Source organism: Tachyglossus aculeatus, chromosome 15 (assembly GCF_015852505.1).
Source record: "Tachyglossus aculeatus isolate mTacAcu1 chromosome 15, mTacAcu1.pri, whole genome shotgun sequence".
Taxonomy (NCBI): domain Eukaryota; kingdom Metazoa; phylum Chordata; class Mammalia; order Monotremata; family Tachyglossidae; genus Tachyglossus; species Tachyglossus aculeatus.
Window position 1 is genome coordinate 22448089 of NC_052080.1, and position 20391 is coordinate 22468479.

A 20391-nucleotide genomic window follows, 5' to 3' on the forward strand; every position below is an offset into this window, starting at 1 on the left:
CTGTTCCAAGTGGGGCTCACAGTCTCGATACCCATTTTACAGATGAGGTAACTGAGGCACCGAGAAGTGAAGTGACTTCCCCAAGGGCAAGGAGCAGACAAGTGGCAGATCCGGGATTGGAACCCATGATCTCATAACTTCTAGGCCCGTGCTCTATTCACTGTTCCATGCTCATTGAACTATGCACTGTGGGCTTCAAAATATAAAACAATCACCCTACTGTTATGTGAAAACTGGCTCTGGAACCAAGAAACAGAAATGACTCAAAAATGAAACAAAAATATTTGCCTATTTTGCCTTACGAATTGAGCTCAAAAAAAATCCTGCAAGAAATGTAAGACTCATTTAATTAATCAAATTTTCCATACATGTCATGTATATGTGACTGTCTGTATTATATATACCAAGAGAGTGAGAGGTGGTGAATTATAAATCCCAAGTCTTGCTATATTCATTCGTTGTCTTAATGAAGAAAGAAATCATATTATTATGGAGCTGCACTTAGCTGGGAGAATCTTGTTGAAACACACTGGATATGCTCATTGTGGGGAGAAATGAGTCTGTTTATTGTTGTATTGTACTCTCCCCAGAGCTTGGTAGAGTGCTCTGTACACGGTAAGCACCAAATCAATACGATTAACTGATGTATGTACATGAGTGAAATCACCAAGCATTTTGGGAAAAATTAAAAATAAAGTTAACAGCTCTTGCTGATCATTTTGAATATTAAGTTGTTCAAACTGAATCATCACAGTGTAACAAGCCTAGAGAGACAGTCCTTTTAACAAGCCTGCTAATATGGTGGGCAGGTTTATAATGAAGAGATGCTTTATTTATTTCTCTGGACTGTAAAGCTCATCCTCTAGACTGCAAACTCATTGCAGGCAGGCAATATGTGTCCCAACTCTGTTTTACTGTACTCTCCCAAGCACTGCATAGTTATCCCTCAATAAATATGATTGACTGATTTATATAAAGTGGCCTAGTGAATACAGTACGGGCCTGGGAATCAGAAGGACTTGGATTCTAATCCCAGCTCTGCCACTTGTCTGCTGTTTGACCATGGGCAATCCATTTCTCTGTGCCTCAGTTACCTCATCTGTCAAATGGGGATTGATTGTAACCCCATGTGGGACAAAGACTGTGTCCAACCTAATTAGCTTGCATCTACCCCCGGCACTCAGTACAATGCCTAGCAAAGAGTAAGCATTTAGCAAACACCATCAAAAACAACAACAAAATATTTCACTATTATCAGAAGCAAGGAACCATCTTTATGTACAGTAAGCACTCAATAAATACGATTGATTGACTATATGTTGCCGATTTGTACTTCCCAAGTGCTTAGTACAGTGCTCTGCATGCAGTAAGCGCTCAATAAATACGATTAAATGAATGAGTGAAAGCAACTGGTATCTGGTTTAACATAGTTTCATCTTTTTAGACTGTTTCATTTTATTTTTTTTCTAGAAAATACCAATGAATGACCTCTACAGAAAAGAAGCTGTGACACATATGACAGCGCTGCTTAAAACAGACATTTCAGGACAAATCCACTTTTCTTTGGCCATTTGATTTTTTTGTTGGTGGCTTCTCCACAAGATTCAGCTTTCAATTAAAACTCGCATTACATATTTCCTTATTATTCACGACTTACTCCATAATAGGTTAAGCTTCCCTGAATGACAACAGCTTGTTGTCCCTCGGTGATAGTACAAGTAATGTCTTTTGGTTTTTTTATGGTATTTGTTAAGCACTTGCTATGTACGAGGCACTATAATAAGTACCGGGGAAGGTACAAGCTAATTAGGTTGGATACAGTCCATGTCCAACAGGGAGCTCACCGTCTTAGTCCCCACTTTACAAATGATGTAACTGAGGCCCAAGAGTTAAGTGATTTGCCCAAAGTCACACAGCAGAAAAGTGGCAGAGTTGGGATTAGAACCCAGGTCAATTGACATTTACTGACTGGATCACTCTAGGCCAGTGTCCCACATTTCTTTCCTTATTTAACTTTCCTAATCTTCAAACTGGTCAGCAAAAAGTGCTTCTCTCTTTGGTCAGATATGAGTGAACACTGTAAATTCCCATTTGGTCTGAAGGAAAGGACATTTTCCAACAAAGGACCACACTGTTTTGATGTATTCAAAATTTCTGGTCAGAACTGAACATTCAAGTTTCCTGGAAAGTACCCCATGATGAGCAAGAGAACAAACTCTGGCTTGAAGATCAATCAACAGTATTTACTAAGCACTTACTATGTGCAGAGTACTGTACTAAATGCTTGGAAGAATACAGCAGGGCAGGCTGGCAATGTTTCGGACAGGCAATGTGTCCATTTGTTGTTGTATTTTGCTATCCCAAGAGCTGTCCTACAGGAGGCTCACAGTATAAATAGGAGTGATAATAGGCATTAAAATCCCTGTTTTACAAAGGAGGAAACTGAGGCAAAGAGAAGTTAAGTGACTTGCCCAAGGTCACACTGCAGAATCAGGGGACATGTTCCCTGCCATTACGAGCTTACAATCTAGAGGATGTTTATACTTAATTCCCATTCTGGTTTTGTTGTAAGTTAGGCACTAGAAAAAAGACAATGGCGATGGTCATTTGGGTTGTAGATGATTTCTGTACGTCAGACTCTTTCTTGCACTCTGCAATGTGCTGCACCCGTTTGCCTAATCCCTTGGTGCACTCCCCGTCCTAGGAGGAACACAAGTGGCACTGTGCAAGGCATTAACTTCTAGCACTTATCCTAGCCTGCCTTGGTTACTGTATCGGCCTCCTTCCTGACCTTCCTGCCTCTTGTTTCTCCCCACTCCAGTCCATACTCCACTCTGCTGCCTGGATAATTTTCCTTCAAAAATCATTTAGGCCATGTTTCCCCACTCCTCAAGAAACTCCAGAGGTTGCCCATCCACCTCTGCATCAAACAAAAACTCCTCACTACTGGCTTTAAAGCACTCAATCACCTTGCCCCCTCCTACCTCACCTCACTACTCTCCTATTATAACACAGCCCATACACTTCTTTCCTCTAATGCTAACCTTCTCACTGTACCTCAGTCTCCTCTACCTCACTGCTGGTCTCTCACCCATATCCTGCCTATGGCCTGGAACACCTTCCCTCCTCATATTAGACAGATAATTGCTCTCCCTCATTTCAGTGTCTTATTGAAGGCACAGCTCCTCTGAGAAGTCTTCCCTGACTGAGCCCTCCTCTGCTCTTCTCCCACTTCCTTCTGGGTCACCCTGACTTGCTCTCCTCATTCGTTCTCCCTCTCAGCTCCAAAGCACATATGTATAGATCTGTAATTTATTTATTTATTTGTTTGCTTATCTGTGCTTATTAATGTCTGGTCCCCCTCTAGACCGAGAGCTCGTTTTGGGCAGGCAATGTGTCCATTTGTTGTACTGTCCCGGGAGCTGTCCTACAGAGGGCTCACAGTATAAGTAGGAATATAAGTAATATTAAGACTGTGAGCCCCCCGGGACACCCTGATTACCTTGTAACCTCCCCAGCGCTTAGAACAGTGCTTTGCACATAGTAAGCGCTTAATAAAAATGCCATTATTATTATTATTATTATTATATGCCCAGAAAGATGACCTCAGCAGGCAGGAAAAAGCAAGAAATAAAAGAATTGCTTTTTTAGGCCAAGACATTTCAAAGGACAGTTGATATTCAACTGGAACATATCACAGACTCTTGCCAGCAAAGAAAATACCACACTAGATAAGAAAGAAAACAGCATTCTTCAGGCAAAAGGAAATAGAAAGGGAACAGGGTGAAAGATCTGGAACAGAAAATGAGAGGGAAAAGAATATGAATTCAACAGCACATCACATGAAGAAACAGCTACAGAGGGTAGGAGAAAATGAATATAAACAGTGACTTCCATGCTCTGGCCAAAGAATTTGACTGGAGCTGTTTTGGGTCAGTGACAGTGATACTGTTGAACAGATTTGTATCTGATGTTCAAGTCTTTATTTCTGTTTTAAAAGAACCACCCAAAATAGCTCTGCTATAATGATGGTGTAAGGAGGAGTGGGCCAAAACTCACAGTAATCGCCTGTAATGATGAAATTAGATTGGAAAAAACCCCCCCAAAACTTCAGTTTATTCCACTCTGACCTATTTTAAAAGTCAGCAACTGAATTTCACCTTCCAGAGAAAGGCATCGTATGTGATCTTTAGATAGTGCTGTCAGAATGTGAAAAAATGAAGGTAATCCATTTACTAGACACTGAGGAGAATTACTTGAGCAGAAATATTTCTCCATCTCATAGGTGATGTCTCAAAACCACAAAAGAAACTATCTTCAAATAAAATAAAGAATGACATAAATCCAAAAGTTAATTACAAAACCCAGCATACGGCACTATCCTTAATTCATCCCCCTCCACTGGCGTTGCCAATAAGCCAAAGAACTACAAGATCAGAAGATGTTATTATAAGATCTAGAAACACATAAAGCTGTATTTTTGGCAGAGTTTTCCAAGGAATGACAAGTGACCTATTTGGCCTTGGAAGGAGAATAAAACACAAGTGAACTCTTTTTTTTTTTTTTTACTATAATTCTTTTGCAACAGACAATATTCAAATAAATAATCCAAAAACATATTTTCACATTCCTTTCCCCCCTCAGCTCAAAAATAACAGAGGTTTGACTCAGGACTACTGCCAAAGCAGCTATTGCAAGTTCTTCTTTGCTCTGTCCAAATATTCTGGATATGCTCAGATCAGGATCTGCGCCCTTGTCCACTACCACTGTTTACAAAGCACTAATTAAATGCTGAAAGGGCACAAGTTTCATCTTAGACACAAACACAGAACTCTACATCGCTCTCCCAACATCAGAGATGTCAATTAAGTGTAGGAATCTATGATGCAGATGGGATTCATCTTGTACCCAGGAGGAAAAGGAATGGAATGGAAAAGGGAGCCTCTCACGCCTGGATGAGTCACTTTGGATTCAATCCATACCTAAATGGCAGAGTGGACCTAGGCAGTGAAAGCTTCCAGTGCTTTGGTCAGGCCACGGCTGGGAAAAGAGAAAGAGAGGCAAGACAAATTCTTCCCCTATGACTATTTACTTTGTTTGGAGGGTCGGGGAGAGACTCACGTGTTAGAAGAAATGACAGCGGACTAGGGGTGGGTTGGAGCCTGGATTTTTCAGAATCAATTCCCAACTGGCCACCTGATCCCTCTCCCTCTCTGCAGCCTCACATTTCCTCCTGCTTTCAAGACATCTCTACTTGGATGTCCTGCAGACACCTCAAGCTTAACATGTCCAAACCACAGCTCCTTATTTTCCTGAGTAAAAATGCATAACTTACCCCCAAGTCAAAATTCTGAATAAGTAATTCTAAAAGATTTGTTTAATCACTAACTTCATAGTCTGAAGATTTTTTAGCATTTCCTTCTTGAATTACGTCCCATTTTTCTTATTATACTCTTTGAAAGATTTCTTTTTAAATACATATGTTGGGTGTCACTTTTTTAATCATTCCCTGGCAACAGATAAAATCAGATTCCCATGAATGAAATGGAACTCCATTTTTAATACAGCAGCTTCAAACACTTGCCTCCAAATTGGCATTCTTCTTCTTTTGATTTTAAATTCATCAGTAAGCAAAGATTCAAACAACAGGACAGTGTGAATGTTCTGGCAATGACCAGGTGCCAGAAGTGAGGAGCCACAGCACAGTTAATAACCCCATGGATCATTAAGAGTTCCAGGAAGACCCAAGTCCTGGCAAATCAGTTTCAGATAAAATCAATCGATAGCATTTACTGAGCGCTTTCTGCGGGCAGAGAACTGTCCTAAGAGCTACAACATAGTTGGTAGACATGACCCTTGCCCACAACGATCTTGTGTTCTAGAGGATAAAAATTAAAATAAAGAATTACAAGCAGTTCCGATTAGCATCTAAGTTTGCTTTTTCAAAGTGAGAAAGTCCGCATTTTGCGTACGTCTCCACAATTGCTCAGTTTTGGTTCTGCGCTCATTCCCATAAGCATCTCTGCCCATTCTTGATCCCACTATTTGTGTGGCTATGGGGTCTCTACTACATGGTGAATTGAAAAGCATTTCATCCTTTTTTCATGGCAATTCAATGCATTCGAGCCATTTCTCAACAAGCCACCTTTATGGAGCTGAGGCAGTTTGTCACAAGGAGAGCTGTGACCTGCATGTCAACAGCAAACTTGTGACTTTCCACATCTTTTTTTTTTTTCCTGTAAAGCCAAGGTTACTTCTGGGAGATGTTCCCTGGGGCAGCATCAAAACAACTAGCATTTTATTAAAGATGCCTGAAAGTCAGTCCTTCTTCCCCACAGCCACATCCCCAAGGTTCATTGGTACTCAGAAATAAACCGGGAACAGATCATCACTCTCCAGGCAATGAACTGTCAGGGATTCATGCTTCTTCACTGGACAGTGAAGCACAGAAGCAGTGTGGCTCGGTGGAAAGAGCATGGCCTTGGGAGTCAGAGGCCATGAGTTCTAATCCTGGCTCTGCCACTTGTCAGCTGTGTGACTTTGGGCAAGTCACTTAACTTCTCTGTGTCTCTGTTATGTCATCTGCAAAATGGGGATTAAGACTGTGAGCCCCACGTGGGACAAACCTGATTACCTTCTATCTACCCCAGTGCCTAGAACAGTGCTTGGCACATAGTAAGTGCTTAACAAATACTATTATTATTATTATTATTATTATTAATGACTATGGGGAAGGAATTCCCTATTTGTAAACATCAAAATGATAAGTTTGGTTCCCAAGCTGATCTTCAGGTCTTCAACTGGGTCAGGTATCACAAAGGAAGCAGCAACCCAATAGCCATCTATTTTCAATATTGAAAATACATTAAAATACATTGCAAGTGAGTTGAGAAGTTAAAATCTGGAAGGCATCTTCTCATGGCTAAGGAATTTCATTTATAATATGCTTTTTAACTTTCCTAAGACTGCTAGACCCAAAATGATAATAATAATAATGGCATTTGTTAAGCACTTACCGTGGCAAAGCACTGTTCTAAGTGCTGGGGGCGGGGGGGGGGATACAAGGTGATTAGGTTGTCCCACGTGGGGCTCACAGTCTTAATCCCCATTTTACAGTTGAGGTAACTGAGGCTCAGAGAAGTTAAGTGACTTGCCCAAGGTCACACAGCAGACATGTGGTGGAGCCAGGATTCGAACCCATGACCTCTGACTCTCAAGCCCATGCTCTTTCCACTGAGCCATGCTGCTTCCCAACAGAAAAACGGAACTCCAACAACACTCCATTCAATCACCAGGAAAAGCCAGAGAGTATACATCATTTTTCTAACAGAATCTACATGCATTCTACTGTTTTTGACTAGAAGCTGACTGCTAAATGCAATTTACCTGGAAGAGTTTAAGAAGTATTACTCGCCTACTTCATAAAGAAAAACACTCTCCTCCTCAGGCTGCCTGATAGCACATGTGAGATGACCGTAGCCATGCAAACACATTCACAAAAGGCACAAACCTTGTAGATTGTATCTCTTTAGATAACTGGTAGCTCACAAGAGTTTTGTAAAGGAAATTATACTCAAATAACAAAAAATGTCTCCAGTTTAAATGGAAAAAACGATGAAGTAAAATGGCAATTAGAAAGAAAAATGTACAATAATGCACCTGAACCATAAGCTGCCAACTTGGTTTCTTCAACAGTAAGTGAATAGAATCATTATTTCTATTAAATATTAACTGAGAGAAAAGAAAGAATGGGCAGATAAAACAATAGATAGTTTGGTCTGAAAGTATGGTTCTGATGAGGAAACTCTGAATAGAAAATGAAAGATTGATAGATAGTCCACGATGACAATATGGTTCTGATCAAGAAGGTCTGAATAGAAAAGGAAAGACTATAGAGTTTTCAGACCAACGTGAAAGATGGAAAGTCCATTTTTCCCTCACACTTTCTATTCAATGTAGACTTGCCTACCTGAACAAGTTGTATCTCACTGTTACAATCTTGTTTCTACCCTAATTTTTTTTTATTATTGGACCTTGAAGCCATATTTCATGAGAGTCATTTAGATCTACCCAGAGATGAATATGGAAGACATTGAAAAAAATGAAACCACCTGACTATAATCACAATGCAGAAATAATTTTCAATTGGTATTTACCAATTCATTTTCTTTCAATTCATTTTCACATTCCCTCCTTTTCCTCAGACTATCCTTTCTTAACTGAGAGTTGGCTGCTGCTGTATCTTGGGAATAGCTTTGGACACCTAGAAAGCCACTATTCTAAAAAGCAAAAAAAGGTGTTTTTTGCCTCAACATAAGTGATATCACCATTGCCTGTAGAACCATGGGTTCTTATTGTGTTCATGGGTTTGAATCCCAGCTCCACCACTTGTCAGCTATGTGACTTTGGGCAAGTCACTTAACTTCTCTGGGCCTCAGTTTCTGCATCTGTAAAATGGGGATGAAGACTGTGAGCCCCACGTGGGACAACCTGTTAACCTTGTATCTACCCCAGCGCTTAGAACTGTGCTCAGCACTGTTCAGTAAGCGCTTAACAAATACCATCATCATCATTATTATTATTATTATTATCCCAGCTCCACCACTTGTCTTTTGTGTGACCTTAGGAAACTCACTTCACTTCTCTGTGCCTCAATTACTTCATCTGTAAAATGAGGATTGAGACTGTGAGCCCCATGTTGATCAGGGCTTGTGTCCAACCCGATTTTCTTATATCCAACCCAGTGCATAGTACAGTGCCTGGCATGGAGTAAGTGCTTAACAAATACCACAATTATTAACCAGAAGGTGATAAGTAGCACGGCCTAGTGGAAAGAGCACGGGCTTACGAGTCATAGGACCTGGGTTCTAATCTTAGGTCCCTTTGGGAAAGTCATTTAACTTCTCTATGCCTCAGTTACATCATCTGTAAAATGGGGGATTAAGACTGTGGGCCCCATGTGGGACATGGATTGTGTCCAACCCAATTATTTTCTATCTCCCAGCACTTAGTGTCTGGCACATAATAAGTGCTTAACAAATCCATAACAAAACGGAGAGAGTGAATGAGGGTGCCTTAGACATTAGACTGTAAGCTTGTCCTCTAGACTGTAAGCTCATCGTGGGCAGGAAATGTGTCTGTTTATTACTGCAATGTACTCTCCCAAGCACTTAGTACAGTGCCCTGCACACAGTAAGTGCTCAATAAATACGACTGAATAAATACGACTGAATGGACGGGTAAGAGGCTGAGAGTTGGACTGCCTTAAAACCAATGGCCAGAAGTTTTGGTTTATTGTGACGATGAAAGGCTGCAGAATAGAAAGATGATCTGAACGGCAGAGTGAAGTATAAACTGGAAAGGGGAGAGGCTGGAGGCAGGAATGAGGAGGCCAATAGAGCAGTCAAGCTCCGAAATGATGAGCAATCGGACAAGGGTGGTGGCCACTTGGAGAGGAAATGGCAGGTGTAGGGCATGTGGAAGAGAAATAAACAGAATTTAGCAAGAGACTGGATATAACAGTTGGAAGAGAAGGAGAAATCGAGGATAATGGCAAGCAAGGTTATGGGCTTCAGAAACAGGGAGGAGGAGATGTTCGGTTTTTAGCATATTGAGCCTGAGGTGCTGGTGGAGCACCCACGTGGACATGTCTTCCAAGTCAGAAGAAATGCTAGTTACCAGATGGCAGGAGAGGTCAGGGCTAGAGAGATTGATTTGGGATTCATCCACAAAGGGGTGGTAATGATAATAATAATAATAATGATGGCATTTATTAAGTGCTTACTATGTGCAAAGCACCGTTCTAAGTGTTGGGGAGGTTACAAGGTGATCAGGTTGTCACAATCTTAACCCCCATTTTACAGATGAGGTAACTGAGGCCCAGAGAAGTTAAGTGACTTGCCCAGAGTCACACAGCTGACAATTGGCGGAGCCGCGATGTGAACCCATGACCTCCAACTCCAAAGCCCGTGCTCTTTCCACTGAGACAGGCTGCTTCTCTGTAGCGTGGCAGCTAAAGCCATGGGAGTGGATGAGCTCCCATTACAATCCTGCTTTCTACACACCATCCCTTTGGCCAGTAAACATCCATGTTTGAGAGGTTCATGGCTCATTTTCTCCAACACGACCTAGCACGGCTGATGAAAAATGCTTGCCATCTTAAGGGCAGCTTCTAAAACAGTATTTCATCAAGAAATCATTCCACCACACACCCTGGACATAGTAGATGAGCTTCTTTGTCTCAAGCTCCTCAAAGGTACTTTTCCAGCCCCAAGATTTTGACATCTGGATGGTTTGGGTGACTCAGTTGAAAGAGCCCGGGCTTTGGAGTCAGAGGTCAGGGGTTCAAATCCCAGCTCCGCCAACTGTCAGCTGTGTGACTTTGGGCAAGTCCTTCACTTCTCTGTGCCTCAGTTACCTCATCTGTAAAATGGGGATTAAGACTGTGAGTCCCCCGTGGGACAACCTGATCACCTTGTAACCTCCCCAGCGCTTAGAACAGTGCTTTGCACATAGTAAGCGCTTAATAAATGCCATCATTATTATTATTATTATTATTATTATTATTTGGGTGCCATTTTGGGGTGGGTTGCGTGATTAGCACGAGCTTGAATGTCATCAGTCAGCGTGGTTCAGTGGAAAGAGCACGGACTTTGGAGTCAGAGGTCATGGGTTCAAATCCTGGCTCCGCCACTTGTCAGCTGTGTGACTTTGGGCAAGTCACTTAACTTCTCTGGGCCTCAGTTACCTCGTCTGTTAAATGGGGATTTTAAAACTGTGAGCCCCCCGTGGGACAACCTGATCACCTTGTAACCTCCCCAGCGCTTAGAGCAGTGCTTTGCACATAGTAAGCGCTTAATAAATGTCATCATTATTATTATTATTATTATCAGTCCTGTATCGGGGACCAAGTCAAAAAAGAGGTGGCTAAGTCAACAACAACTGGAGCCACTGCCTGCTCATCTTTAGCAGCCGCAGATCCATTCCAGCTTCGGGGGCCTTGAAGGAGGCACACCTACTCTGTAAATGCTCTTCTACAACACTGCAGTAAGAAAGTTCCTTGTTGTCAGGTTTCTGGGACTAGGCATTAATTAGCATGCACCTGAGAAATCCAAAAGTTAAAGTATAATGTGAAAGGGGAACTTGATGGTCAATAACATGGGTTCCCTTCTGTGCACCAATGTTACGAAGTTTTATTCAACACTCAACTTTGCTTCCAACAACCAATTAAGTAGCAAAAACGTCTTGACACCCAAAAGAACTTGATTCTCTTCTTCCCCAGAAAGATGAGAAAAACGATGGAAATGGATCAGAGAAAGTTGAGTAAATAGGATGCAAGAGGTATTAAAGAACCTTTATGTGCAAAATGCAATGGGAATTCCTTTATTCTCATTGAAGTACTTATGGGGGGCCATTTTTGAAAGAACAGTTCTAGCCAACTTCACAGGCACATCAGTGAGAGAGACTATGTGCGTCTTCCCCTTGGCCAGTAGACATAGCTTCAAGCAACCATCTTATTATTTTACCCCTTAAAAATGAATTTATTGCTTGGAAAAGGGCTAAAGAAGCTCTTGAAGATGATCTCAGAATAAGCTCCTTTTGCCAAATATCTACCCTTAATTATAACATCATACTTATTGGCCATGGATAAAAAGAACAAGCTCTGCACCATGACACAGCCGCTCTGTTTGGCCCAGAAGCGGTAATATTTCAATGGTTAGGGAGTCATTTTCTTTATGCTAAATTTAGCTAACAATTTTAAGAAACCTCTTGGGGCTCTTTAGTAAAAAAAAGCTACCCTATAAATCAGTGTGCAGGAAAGACAGCAAATAAAAGTGGGTATTTAACCCAAATCATTCAGATGAAGATATGGATATGTATATGTGTACATATACAGATACACACATCAACAAAAAGGTGGCCAGCCAAATCAAAAGTGCTGCTCCAGCTTCATTTCACTACGGATGACCCGCCATCACAGTCAGTGTCACCACATTCCTCTTGATCCTAAATGCTTTTGGGGGCATTTTTTAAAAGAGAACAGTCCCTGTAGTAAGCTCTGGTTTGGGCCCATATCTACGCCCAGGGCACAGGGCAAATCTAACACAAAGTGACAATGAGTGCTGAGCTGTTCACACAGGATTGTGGCTTTTTACAACCATAGAGAAGGCCTTCAAGCCACCCGTGCACCTTGATGTCTTCATGCACCCACGCCGCACCCTTCATGCACCCATGCACCGAGAAGCAGCGTGGCTTAGTGGAAAGAGCCCGGGCTTTGGAGTTGGAAGTCATGGGTTCAAATCCCGGCTCCGCCAATTGTCAGCTGTGTGACTTTGGGCAAGTCGCTTCACTTCTCTGTGCCTCAGTTACCTCATCTGGTAAATGGGGATGAAGACTGTGGGACAACCTGATCACCTTGTAACCTCCCCAGTGCTTAGAACGGTGCTTTGCACATAGATGTGCTTAATAAATGCCATCATTATTATTATTATTATTATGTCAAAATGTTTTCGGGACTGATGGGACACTTCCTTACAGTCCTGGTCTCCCCACTTACAGTCTCTGTGATTTGCATCAGGACATAACGCTTCGTACAGTGCTCTGCACACAGTAAGCGCTCGATAAGTACAGCTGAATGAATGACATGAGCACCCTGAGTTGGTCTCTGTAAAACCAGTCCTAGTCCTGAGCCAATCATGAAGGTCACAGAATAAAAAATACCCAAGCGGCACCAGTTAAGATGGACATTTTCTAGTTCTGTAATGCCAATCTGCTACAAAAAAAAACAAAAACCTGGTATCCAATCACCCGAACTTCAGCTTCCCAAGTGAGTCGGGTACCATTAACACCCCTGCATGATAGGCTGATGTGTTTTAGGCAGTTAATGTATGGTATTTATTTTCTACTTACTGTGTGCAGAGCACTAAACAAAGTGCCAGGGAGAGTACAATAGGGTTGGTAGAGATAATCCTTGCTCCTCAGTTTAGTCAGGATCTTACAATCTATGTTTGCTTTTGGCTCATGTGGTCAGAAATTTAAAATCACAATCCTAAATGGACACACAACAGTCTGCACTGGGTCCATACTTTTGAGATCCCAAGCCTTGTGTAGTGAACCCTGGAAGGAGATGCTGAAAAGGGAGAGAGGATGCATTCTTTTTTTAAGAATCACATTAGAACACTTCACATCACAAGAGGGGACATGTAGCACTGGCTTTGAGAGCAAATAACTTGCAACAAAGCAATTCAGGGGGAAACCTCAATAGAGTAAGTAGGACTTAGAATGAAAACTTCATTCTGCATTGAGGGAAATGTGTGGATCAATAACAATTCCATTATAATGAGAAGGAGAAAATACACCGAAGGGTCTCCCTCTCCAGGTTCTCCTACTCCGATAAGTTTTATCACTGCCCTTCAGTAGAAAATAGTTTCCCCTTCCCACAGTCAACAGGAAGTTTTTCTGGGGCCTCCACGTCCAAGCAGTTTTTTCCCCCTCAATTCTAAATATTCCCCGGAGAATTTTTTCAGCGGCAGAGGCGGCTGCCACTATTTATTAGAAGAAGCTGTCCAGTTTCCCCCAGGAGACCCTCCCCGCAACCATGTCCAACACGTTCCTGGTAGTTTTCCTTGGCCATGGAACTGGAAAGCTGAACTGCAAAGGGTTCAGTCTGACAGAGACAAAGGTGAGTTAGTATGTGAGTGAGAGGGGAAAACCCGGTTGTTCAGTAGTGAAATACACATAAGGAGGAACAAGATTGGGACTGGAACACACAACCACAACTCTGCAGACAGGAACCTGGCTACTTTCCAAACCTTGCACGGTCAGGAAAAAGGGCCTCCAATAGGCACTAGTCTTGCTGTTACCAGAAAGGCCCTGGATCCTGAGGTCTACCAGCAATATGTGATCTCTCCAGGAGCACCCTTCAAGCCACAAAAGTCTGAATCAAGGGTTCTAGAGTTCTCATTTCAATGGGAGAAAGACTCTGGGTGGACTAGTTCAGTTTGGGTTCCTCCAGGAAACCTCCAAGTCCATAGAAATTACCCCAAATCCTAGAGGACTGCTAAACCAAGATAAATCAATGGCATGGATTGTGCACAAATTGAGTGCAGAGAACTGGATTAAGTACTTGGGAGCATGCAATGGTAGCAAGAGACACATTCCTGGCCCTCAAAGGGCTTATAATTTAATGGACGAGCCAAGAGCCATGACTAGTCAGCCCACACGTCCAAGAAACACCTACAGCCTCACTATATTATCATACCACCCTGAAGGGAGTTTGTTGTTCTGTACTCTAATTTGGTACAGTAGTACAAAAAAAAATTTGCCAGAAGTTTATGACTTTTTGCATCTTGAGATTTCAAGTGCTTCGCACATAATAAGTGCTTAACAAACGTCATTAAAAAAAATTGCCTTGGTGGATTTTCAAGTGCCAAGGGACCGCTCCTCACCACTAATATTTGTACTACAGAATGGATGGGATTTGATTGAGTTTTGCTCCTTTGATAAATTAAGATGAGAAGTTGCCTGAAGGACCAAGAATGAGCAAATTCATTACACACACACACTGCAAAAAAACCCAGGTGGCAACCCAATAATACTTGGATGGGATAGCTGAAGACACCCAATGGAAATGTGTATGTGTCACCCAGCAGACTGTAAGCTCCTTGAGGACATAGACAAGTACGCAGCGTGGCTCAGTGGAAAGAGCACAGGCTTTGGAATCAGAGGGCAGGGGTTCAAATCCTGGCTCTGCCAACTGTCAGCTGTGTGACTCTGGGCAAGTCACTTAACTTCTCTGTGCCTCAGTTACCTCATCTGTAAAATGGGGATTAAAACTGTGAGCCCCCCAAGGGACAACCTGATCACCTTGTAACCTCCCCAGTGTTTAGAACAGTGCTTTGCACATAGTAAGTGCTTAACAAATGCCATCATTCATCATCAATCGTATTTATTGAGCACTTACTGTGTGCAGAGCACTGTACTAAGTGCTTGGGAAGTACAAGAAGTCATTATTATTATATACTTCTGCTGTGTGTTCTCTTGCACCTAAGAACCATTCAATGCACACAGTAAGCGCTCAATAAATACTACTGAGTGAATGAAGTTAATTCAGGGGAAGACCACATGAATTTCACACCCAAGACAGGTGTTGATTTTTGCCTCCCTTCACTCTCCATATAGTGTCTTCAATCGCGGCAGCAGCGGCAATGCCTGTATCAACCATATTTAAGTTAGCCCCGGCTCTGCAGCCTCAGCCTGGCTTTCAGAACTTCAGCTATTTCAAAAATGGCATTGGCAGCTCCCCATTCCTCCTCTGCCCTCACTTGCCATCAGACAACAACTGGAGTTGCAAAAGTTGTCTGGATTCCTGAGCAGCCAGCCCAGAGTGGGGGCGGATGGGGGAGGCTGGAGTTCAGCTGTTGGAGAAATCGATGTGATTGCATTTTTGTCCCGGGCCAGGATTTTGCAGCGTGCAGGTGTGGAGAGGGAAAGGGAATTTTCTGTGCACAGCTTTCGATTGCTCAGTAGGCTGGAAAGGAAGCTAAGGTTGGGGTCCGGGGATCAGAGGGTCGGGTTTTAATGGGCTTGGCCTTGAGTCAGCCAGAGAATTGAGTTTCTCTGAACGGGGTTCTTCATTCTGGGCTTGCCACAGCCCCCAAGAAGTCACCTCCTCCTCAACTCCACCTTGGAATGGGTCAGTGGAGTTGGAAGAGCCAGAGACGATGAAAAGGACAGCCACTTTAGTTTTCTGAGCATTAGGCAGTTTTTCTCAGGGAGGTGGATGCACAGCCCCATTCCAAATCGTTATCAATGCTTCAAGGCCATCTCCAGAAAGCCCCTCAAAGAGCTTGCTGCAGGGTCCATATGTTGCCAACTTGTACTTCCCAAGCGCTTAGTACAGTGCTCTGCACACAGTAAGCGCTCAATAAATACACTGAATAAATGACCAGTTGGAGGCTTGGGTTTTGCCTACTCTCATTTCAGATTTTCAGCAAAAATTTAGACGAGAGAATTGGGGAACATGCTCCTTTACTGTGCAAAAGGGAAGAGGTAGGAAGGAATGGCTACACTCTAGGATGATCAATCAATCAATCAATCGTATTTATTGAGCGCTTACTGTGTGCAGAGCACTGTACTAAGCACTTGGTTTAGGATCTCAAACAATCTGGATATGTTGTATTAATGGGCAGAAGAGGCCAGGACATGAGAAGGGTTAGAGACATGGAGAGAAAAGAAAACTTATACAGATACAAGATAATGATCTTCCTGCTCTGCATGAGTGTGCACAATGACAACAACAACAACAACAATAATAATAATAATGATTATGGTATTTGTTAAGCACTTACTATGTGCCAGGCACTGTACTTGGGGAAGCAGCGTGGCTTAGTGGAAAGAGTCCGGGCTTTGGAGTCAGACGTCGTGGGTTCGAATTCCGGCTCCGCCACAAGTCTGCTGTGTGACCTTGGGCAAGTCACTTAACTTCTTTGAGCCTCAGTTACCTCATCTGTAAAAATGGGGATTAAGACTGTGAGCCCTACGTGGGACAACGTGATCACACTGTATCCTCCCCAGCGCTTAGAACAGTGCTTTGCACACAGTAAGCGCTTAACAAATGCCGTCATTATTATTATTATTATTACTAAGCCCTGGGGTGAATACAAGCAAATTGGGTTGGACACAGTCCCTGTCCCATGTGAGGCTCACAGTCTCAATCCCCATTTTACAGATGAGGGAACTGAGGCACAGAGAAGTGAAGTGATGAAGTGACTTCCCTAAGTCACAGAGCAGACGAGTGGCGGAGCTGGAATTAGAACCCGTGACCTTTTGACTCCCAGATCTGTGCTCAATTCATTACACCATGATGCTTCTCTACCTCAACACTGATTATTACTGCCAAAATAAAGAAGAATAGGGTAATTATCACCATCCGTATTTCTTGAGCACCTCCTTTGATCAGAGCACCGTACTAAATTCTCGGGGGCCTTCTACAAAATAGAAGACACAAGTCCTTGCCTTCTAGGAGCTTGGAATGTACAAACAGTGGCAGAACTTAAGTAAAATAATCCTCTCACTAAACCTGATCATTATTTCTAAGTAATGATAAGCACTAACTGCTGGAGAGTGGTACGTGTACCAGACCCCACGTGAGGAGGAAAAGTGTGTTTGGGAGTTCAAGCCACAAATGGGAATGATTTTGAGAATCTGCGTGCTGACAACATTCAGGTGCCCTTGGCAGGAGCAGAGGAAAAGGGAAAAGGGAAAACTCAAGGCCTGCAGGAGACTTGGTGAGAGCTATGGCTTTGTTTTGGGCAAGGTCACTGAGAAGTTGCTCTTTATGCTGGGTTTCTCCTCCCTCAGAGTCCTAGCCCTCAGTAACATCTTTCACAGAAGGGCCTCCATTCCCCCCAGATCCATTCCTGGACTTAAAAGAAAAACAAACTTCCTTCTTTTCTCTTAAAGGAGACTGTGAGCCCACTGTTGGGTAGGGACCGTCTCTATATGTTGCCAACTTGTACTTCCCAAGCGCTTAGTACAGTGCTCTGCACACAGTAAGCGCTCAATAAATACAATTGATTGATTGATTGATTGATAGAAAAGAATGTGGTTCCAGAGAAACATTTCAGTATACCAAATCAGCTTGAAGTTCAAGTCTCCGTTTCTAAAATTGTTTCGTAATAACTACGGTAGCTGTTACTTAAGTGCTTACTATGGTCCAAGCCCTGAACTAAACGCTATGGTAGAGACAAGATAATCAGGTTAGTCATAGCTCTTGTCCCACTTGGGTCACACAGTCTACGTAGGAAGGGGAAGGATTTACTCTCCATTTTACAGATGAAAAAATGGAGGCACCGGTAATTCAAGTGACTTGTTCAAAGTAACACAGCAGGCACGTGGAGGATCTGGGATTAGAACCCAGGTCTGTTGACTCCAGGCCGGTTCCCTTTCCATTAGGCCATGCTGCTTCTTCTTCTCAATCTTCTAACTTCAGTCTACAAAATACAAGCCATCATCCGATATGGAGGCACATGTTTTTTTTTCCTATTGAATAGGCTCACTGTCGATTTTACTTAAGATAAGACAAAAACCTAAGGCTGAGTTTTTATTATCGTCATTGGTCATTCTTTCGAGGTGTAGAGCTTTAGATCATCCTTGAGGAATTGGCATAATTACTGAAATATCTCAATTTGAATGAGTTATATTTATCCAAAAGGATGAGGGAACATAAATTCAGAAAAAATAGATATTTTCATAAATATCATGATCAAGATAACGAAAGACAACAATTTTTAATGAACGGTAATTCTCTTTAAATAGTTATATGTGGAAAAAAAAAAAAAAACAACGGCACCATCCATACAAAGCTAGTCTCCCTTTATTATTACTGTTCTATATGCCACTCTACAACATGTTGGCTACAGCAGGATGGCATGTGGAATATTATTTAACAGCAGAGAAACAACACATTTTTAAGGCAACTTACCAAATTTCAGAAGACCCCAAGCTACTAAATTCTTGAACCCAATAATCTGTAACTCTTGTGCTAATTAGTTGGCAATATTCTTTTTCCTCCAAATCTTGGATGATGGAAGTGTTTGTTTTTCTTTTTATTGAACCATCTTGGCCTAGACTAGTTTGTCCCGCAGTGACATGTAGATTGAATACAAATCAGACAGCACAGCTTTAAATCTGTGTTGCAGCTCTCATTTCCAATTCGAGAACTGTACTATAATCATAAGCTTCTGGTGGATGAAAGGAAATCAGCTCTCTGAATATTAGCTAATGCCACATTTGCAAGTCCTGAAGAGATCTGCACTGTTTTTTTTTTTTTGAAAAAAAATAGATCATTCCTCATGAACCTATATCTAGGAATTGCTTTGTACTGCTCTACTGATAGAAGCAATGCCTGTGCTGGGATTAAACCCTTTTCATCATAAAACCTCATCTGGTTCGGAGTCCAAGTCCATCAAACCTTTTTCCTTTTAAAGTCCCGCCTTTGATTCTACATCAATTTATTCAAACCGCAGCTGGGTGGCTGAAAACGAAAGGACAGCATCATTTAAACCTACCATGTTCCCAACTTGAAAGAAGGGCTATAATTAAAAAAATGGGCATAAAAGAATGGAAATGGGATAATATTTTTTAATGGTAGTTCAAAGGCCGACAGATGTCAGAGCCTTTGAAGATGTCAGTATACTGAGCGAGAAGTTGCCATTAAAGAGTTTGCCTGAGAGGTGAAGCAGCTTTTTAATGACTGAAAAACCCCTTGCAGACACATCCTTGTGTTTTTAATTTGTCAGAATTTCTGCAGTGTTTTCTGATTAATGACACACGATTATAACTGCATAGCACACATATTTTTATCCTCGGTTAAATTAATTTTTTATTTCACATTCCTTTATAGCTAGATAAGGGCGTGGATGCTTTGCTGGGAAAGACAAAACTATTCTGATTGCTTCAAGTAGATAATTTGGTGGGACTGGCCAAATATAGAGGTATGGTATGCCTCCAGCTTTTGTTTTGGAATATACCAATTACTAGCAACATCACAATTCACATATGGTAGCTGGGGAGATGATTCACTAACATTTTATGCCTTTCCGGTTATTTGGGCTCGAATAACTCACTTGGGCACCAAGTCATGTCAGAAGAAATTAATATCCTAAAATATTCCTTAACTTCAGTAGCCATGGGATGTCACAGGGCTCCAGAAACTGAATTGCCTACGAAAACTAGTGGCTACAGCAAAACAGATATGGCTCCTTTCAAAAAAACAAATAGCCAGTGTTTAATTTTGCAGAAAAATGATGCCTCATATGTAGGAGTAGTGTTTGCAGAGAATCACCTGAGATTTGCCTCTAAGCAAAATTCTGACATGTTTATTTGCTCTGTAGAATTGCCCTCACAGTCTTTAAGACTGTTAAACACAGCACATAAGTGAGAAATGACTGGAAACTTTTTCTCAGACATAGGCGAGCCAAGAGCCCCATAATAATTAAAAAATATCTACTTGCTTTATATGAAAACTGAAAATCAGGAAAATATAAGCCCATGACTATCCTATACTTGGCAGGAATTCGCCTCTAGATCTCAGGGATCCAGAAGAAAAGGATAAAATACGCAAACTGCGTTTTCACCTATAGAAGCAAGGTATATGACATTACAGGACATCATGGAAGCATGAAATGTGATCAAATTGGAGATAGTCTCTAGCTAGGAAAAGCCCCAGGATGAACACAAAAAGTTGCTTTCAGACTCACCACTAGTCCTGGGGAAGGGACAACTTTCAAACCAACAAACCCAGACAGTAATTTATAGGAAGAAACTAATTATGAAAAACAGAATAATAATAATAATGGTATTTGTTAAGCACTTACTACCTACAAGGCA

The 20391-nt window shown here is 41.9% G+C and overlaps 1 protein-coding gene across 11 annotated transcripts in view; it reads right to left on the reverse strand.

The window, feature by feature from the left end:
• The window catches only part of CEP112 (centrosomal protein 112), a 348495-nt gene that overhangs the window by 124467 nt on the left and 203637 nt on the right, over positions 1 to 20391 (reverse strand). The gene's annotated exons all lie outside the window — the stretch shown is intronic.